We start from the raw sequence: 5,570 nt of genomic DNA, 5'->3' as shown, positions 1-5,570 counted from the left end.
TTGAGACCATGAGGTCTCTAGCAACCCACACATCATGGTTAAGATCCCTAAAAGACCCCGGTCGCACCAAAGAAGGAAGTTCCTCTTGGGGCAAATTCTTGGAGGATTTTCTGATCACTTAGGAGGGTTTTCTGATCACTCAGCACTAAACCCTTGGAAGACTATGGCTTTGTTTCCTGTTCAGAGTAACTGAGGACGCAGGCAATGGTGTTGCTTCTTGCTTCTCAGAGGAAGTCAAATGATTTGCCCAGGCTGATGTCAGCTACTGACAGAACCAGGATTCCAGTGCAAGCTAAGTGCGCTGGCCCTGGAGCCTGCGACTTGGCCATTCTGCTGAGCAGTCTGCATGGATCTCTCCAGCGTGTTGTGGAGCCTGGCTAAACAAGGAGGTCTAATTCAGGGATACTCCAGCTCCTCATTTCCCAGGCTGTAAAATAGGACCCCTGTGATCTGTCATCTCATTTCAGAGTGGCCCAGCCAGAAGGAAAGCAGGGAGAAGCAGGGTCCGTTCTAAGCGCTGCTAAGGCCAACGTGGGGGGGGGGGGGGGGGGGGGGGGGGGGGGGGGGGGCGTAGCTGAGGTCAAGTGGTGAGCCAGGGAAACTTGGCCAAGTTTTGTACCCTCTGGGTAAAGGCGTGTTTTCCTCATGCAGCCCACCTGGATATCCAGGGACGAGAGAGAGAGAGAGAGAGAGAGAGAGAGAGACACCAAACTGTCCTGTATGCCGAATTCTGCCTCACTGCTCCAGCCTCAACCATGGTTAGCTGACCTAGAAGGAGGCTCTGTACCCACTGACACCAAACTTCATCCTTCAGCAAGGCCCTTCTCCGCTCTCCTCCATCTACACACCAGCCTCTAGGGGGCTGCTAGTCACCCTATTACCTTGTCCCAGCAGTGAACAAGTCGTCATTCACCTTATTTCTGCTGACACAAGGATGGGACTTTTCAAAGGCATTGTGGTAGGAAAAGAAAGAGAGAGAGAGAGAAGAGCCAAACACGCACTGTTCCTAAGGACTTTACCTAAAATGCTCACACTAATTGTAAAAGGCGGGGACCCCTATTCTACAAAGGGGGGTTAAGAGGCTCAAGCTGGTAAATGGCACAGCTGAGATTTGAATCCAGGTGGTGCACCCTTATGTAACACTCCATTTTCCAAAGCTGAGAGGGAGAGAGGAAGACGGGGCGGGCGGCAGGGTGGGGGTGGGGAGTGGGGGGTGGATATTAAAGCTTTTAAACTCTTCCTAATTCTTTTGTGTTTGTTTTGTTTTCTTTTGTTTTGAGACAGGATCTCTCCACATAGGCCTGGCTGTCCTGGAACTCAGGCTGGCCTTGAACTCAGAGATCCACCTGCCTCGGAGGTGCTGGGATTAAAGGCGTGTGCCACCAAGCCCAGCTTCAAATTCTTTACTGTGCGCTAGGCTATGCCCCCACATTCCCCAAGGGCATTCTTGCCTACCATGGCATTCCTACAGGGTATGGCAAAGTGGGGTGTGCATACATGATGCCAAAGGAATCTGAAACAACCCAAGGCCTCAGAGGGCTGCCTGCCATACCCCGGCACAGAGGATACTTCTTATCTTAACCTTGGCTGGTGTGGGTTCTAGACTCAGCTACACTGACTGCTAGCCATACGCTTCTTACCACCAGAGCCAGGTCTGGTCTGGTCCTTAAACCTTTCCAGAACCGTCTCTTCTTTTTGTATGTCTCCCTAGACCACATGAGAGCCAGGGCTGGCTTCCATAGTTAGTCTTAGAGCCTCCAGATACCTACCTCCATTTCCCTCCAAAGACTAGTCAGCGTCCATGAGGAGCTCTCAAGGGCCATTCCTCATCAAGCTCAGGTCTCAGTTGAGCCTGTCAGCCTGCAGCATATGGTCAGGGCCAGGTCTGCCCTTCGGAAGCTCAGCTCCTTCACCCTAGCCCCTCCCGAGTTCAAGTTGTCCTGAAAGCCAGAAACCCCTTTGCCTCCACCTGTCCCCAGCCCCAGCAGAGCAGACATTATTTTGCTGCCCCTTCAACACAAGCCCTCTGCCGCTCTTGTTCCTGACATGAGAGTTTCCTCTAAATCCCCACACCGCCTCCTGTGACCCACTTAGAATCCTAACTCCATGGACCTAAAATAGAAAGCACTCAACGCAAGCTTTTCCCTTCCCGCTATTGCTGAATAAAGCTTGCCTCTTCAGAAAAGAGACGGTGGCGGCACCAACCAAAGTGATAGCCACCCACCTATTTAAAAAGGGTAGCCGCCATTTGTCTGCCCACCCCACCTCCCCCGCGGTATCAGTTACCATGAGGGTCTCTGGTGTGTGTGTGTGTGTGGCTGTGGACTAGGTGCTTCCCTCTTTGGAGTTTGGGAAAACTCCAAAGTGACCGCTAGCCCAGGGCTCCTCTGTACTCCAGGGCATTGATCTGGCTCCATTGATAGCTGATTGTTTTCACACGTGACTCGGTTGCATTCCTCTAATCTCCACCCTACTGCACGGTTTGCATGACAAGCAGCAGCGGCCTCAGTGGAGAGGGGTCGCTCACCTCTGACCAGGATATAATTGGAAAAAGAAGGTCATTGCCGCCTTTGCTTCTGGGGCAGAGCAGCTTCGTTCCATCTGCGGCACTAGCTCTTGCCAGCACATACTCTCAATGACATGGAGACAATGGCTGTGCCCCACAACGGAACCCACAGAGATGTGCTCAGTGTAACACAAACACACCACAGGGCCACACTCACTCTCATCAGGGCAGGCATGTACACTGTCACCACACACAATAGGTGCTCTCTCTAAACATTGACACTGATGACACACAGGATGATGGGTACCCAGTGACATCCAGACACAGAGGATACACAAAGAAATGCATAAGGCAATGCTTACCCAATGACACAGACACCCCACATTTACACATTGTGACATATGGGCATATTCACAAGGGCAAATACCTAGGGCTGAGCTACCACATCCAACACGGGGGGGGGGGGGCGGGGGGCGGGGGACGACCAAGTAATGACTCTCTTTGGGTAATACTCACTTGGGAATGTATCAGAATTAAAGGGGAGCTCTGATAAAGTACGTGTTTCCAGAAACCCCTGCTGGCACGTACACAGCCCTGACAATGAGGTTATGAGTAAATTTATTTGTGTTAAAGGAACCTCATCAAGCAATTGTGATAGAAACAGGGCTGGGAATCACCGATGTGCTACTACCATTAGGGCTCTTCTTTTTCTGGATGGTACAGTTTGTTGGCAGGGATGTTGGGCTGTATTTTCTTTTCTCAGTCCAGGAAGGGAAGGCTCCAAGCTGGGGAAAAGGAGGAAGATAATACATCAGTGACTAGGAGATTAGGTGGTCAGACAATTTCCAGGAACTGAAGGAGTTAAAACTGGACTTCATGCCATTGATCCTTAGCAACCTTGGCCGGACTGGTTAGCACCTTACACAGCAAGGTGAAGGACCCCTCACATCGGGACATTTCCAAGATTCCATACACCGCTGTCAGGATGTAAAGGCCCAAATGCCATACCCAGGCCGAACTGACAGTAACCATTGGCTAGCCCCGGGCTCCGTGACACAGTCTTTGGGCACTAAACTGCTTCAAGGTCCCAGGGAAACCAGCTCAATACTAGCAAAAGTCAAAGGTTCCTTCTATTCCCGGGCAGAGGCGCCACCCTGTTCCCAGCCCGGCCACACCGTAAGGCTTCCGGGAGAGGACAGAGGACACCCGCCACGCGGAGACCAGGCGTTGGAGGCGACAAGTCACAGCCTCGGTGAGGACTCGCGGAGATCCCCTTGGCGACCAACAGGATCGGGCCGCCCCCTGGTGGTTCCACAGCACAGTTGAGGTCGGAGAAAACAGCGGCTTTGGGGTCGCGCAGCTCAGGGACAGGTTCCATCTTCCTCGCATCCTGGGGTCGAAGGATGCTGAAGCGATGCACGCCCCCCCCAGGGCCGCCTGTACCGTCCTTCCCTTTGACTCTCCCTCTACCCCCACTTTTCCTCTCCCCCTCCTTTCCTCTCCATCTCCACTCTTCCTGCCTTCCTCCTCCCCCTCCCTCCCCGCCGTCCTTCGCCCACCCCTCCCGCCCCCGCCGGGCAGCGCCTCGGTGCGCCAGCTTGGCAGTTAGCCCATTAGATCTCGTACTATTGATCCGCTTCTGAGCCGAAGCTGACAGTGCCCCCCTTCCCGATCTCCCCCTGTCCCCATTCCCCGCGACCCCCTCCTTCCTCCCCTCCCTTCCATCTCCAGGCAGTCCTGGCCTACGATCACCCCCCCCCACACACACCTCCTACCCCCCCAGTCCTCAGCGGGCTGTGCCGAAGTCTCGCCCTCACGAAGGACAGGAACAAATGTAATTAAAGCGACCTGCGAGGGGGGTGCGTCCTAGCAAGCCCGAGCGAGCGGGGGTCCCAGCGGCCCGCGCGGGGCCCGCCACCTCCTTTCCTCCCTATCCCTCCCTCGCCCCCCTCCCGGCCCCCCGGAGCGGGAGCATTTGGGTTGAGCGGCGCCTGTCCTATAAATCCACATATAATTCTCGCCTTTCCTGTTCAGCTAAGGAAAATAAACGTGTAAGGCTGTTTCTGGGAGCCCAGCTCGGGGACCGCTCTAAATTCTCCTCTTATTGAGTCGAGGCTGGAAATCATTCAACTCGGCGGCGCGCTCCAGATCCTCCCCCGACCCCCCTCCCGGGTCGCTGGGGTCCGGGCCCGCGCCTGCCGCGCACACGCACGCGCGCACACGGAAGGCAGGCGCTGGGTATATAAATATCTCCAGCTCTCCCCATAGCCGGGCAGATTTATTCCGCTGCCAAGCCTGCAGAAAATTGACTTGTTCATGGAGGCGGCTATTGACACATCACCGGGGGGAGGGTTAGGGGAGAAAGCAGTGGAGCCGGCGCCCCTCCATTATACGTTAATGTAATCAGCAGTGTGCGAAATGACTGCGCGGAAAATAGCATCACTGACATTTATATTAGAGGATATTGATGGCAGGAGCTGTGACCGCATCACTCTGCCTCCCGTTTCCACGGATTGACACAGGAGCCTCTTGTTGGCTCCATCCACGCTTGCCTCCCCTCCCCCCTCTCCCCCTCCTTCCCACCCTCTCTCTTCCTCTCTCCACCCACTCTGTGTCTCTCCAGGTCTCCCCCTCTCCTCGTCTTACACCCACCCTGCCTGTTCCCCCTTCTGACCATTCATTTTCCAAATAATTCTTGAGCACCTACTGGGTGCCCCTCTCAAAGATCTCTCCCAGGAGTCTGCCTAGGTTTATCCCTCTCTTCCCCCACCATGCTTTTGCCTTCCTTCTCCCGCCTTCCCAGCTCCCCCTCCCCTCCCCCCTGCCTTGGCTCGATGGCTGGACCGCTGCTGTCACAGCAGATAGATAATTGAAAAATGGGCCTCACCTTTGCAGCCAGCAGGAGTGGTTGAGGCGGTAACCGCCGGGGTTACCTACTCCATCTCAGGCCCAGGCTCCAAAGGAGATTCTGAGGAAATTGGATTTTACATGGATGTTTTACTCGGGCAGAGGCTTTAGTGTATATAAATACAGGCGAGGAGGCCTTGGCGGGAAGGATGAGCGA

General features: G+C 54.6%; 1 long non-coding RNA gene across 1 annotated transcript; it reads right to left on the bottom strand.

Moving 5' to 3' along the window:
- Positions 1 to 3,107: 3,107 nt before the first annotated feature.
- LOC128124913 (uncharacterized) lies at positions 3,108 to 5,035 on the bottom strand. The gene is made up of 3 exons (XR_008223051.1): positions 4,275 to 5,035; positions 3,682 to 3,896; positions 3,108 to 3,291 (listed from the first exon to the last, which is right to left on the bottom strand). It is a non-coding gene; the product is annotated as an uncharacterized LOC128124913 (long non-coding RNA).
- Positions 5,036 to 5,570: the final 535 nt, after the last annotated feature.

Source organism: Peromyscus californicus, unplaced genomic scaffold (assembly GCF_007827085.1).
Source record: "Peromyscus californicus insignis strain IS unplaced genomic scaffold, ASM782708v3 Scaffold_4__1_contigs__length_199733344, whole genome shotgun sequence".
Taxonomy (NCBI): domain Eukaryota; kingdom Metazoa; phylum Chordata; class Mammalia; order Rodentia; family Cricetidae; genus Peromyscus; species Peromyscus californicus.
The sequence above is the reverse complement of the archived record's forward strand: the minus strand, read 5'-3'. Positions and strand labels throughout refer to the sequence as shown.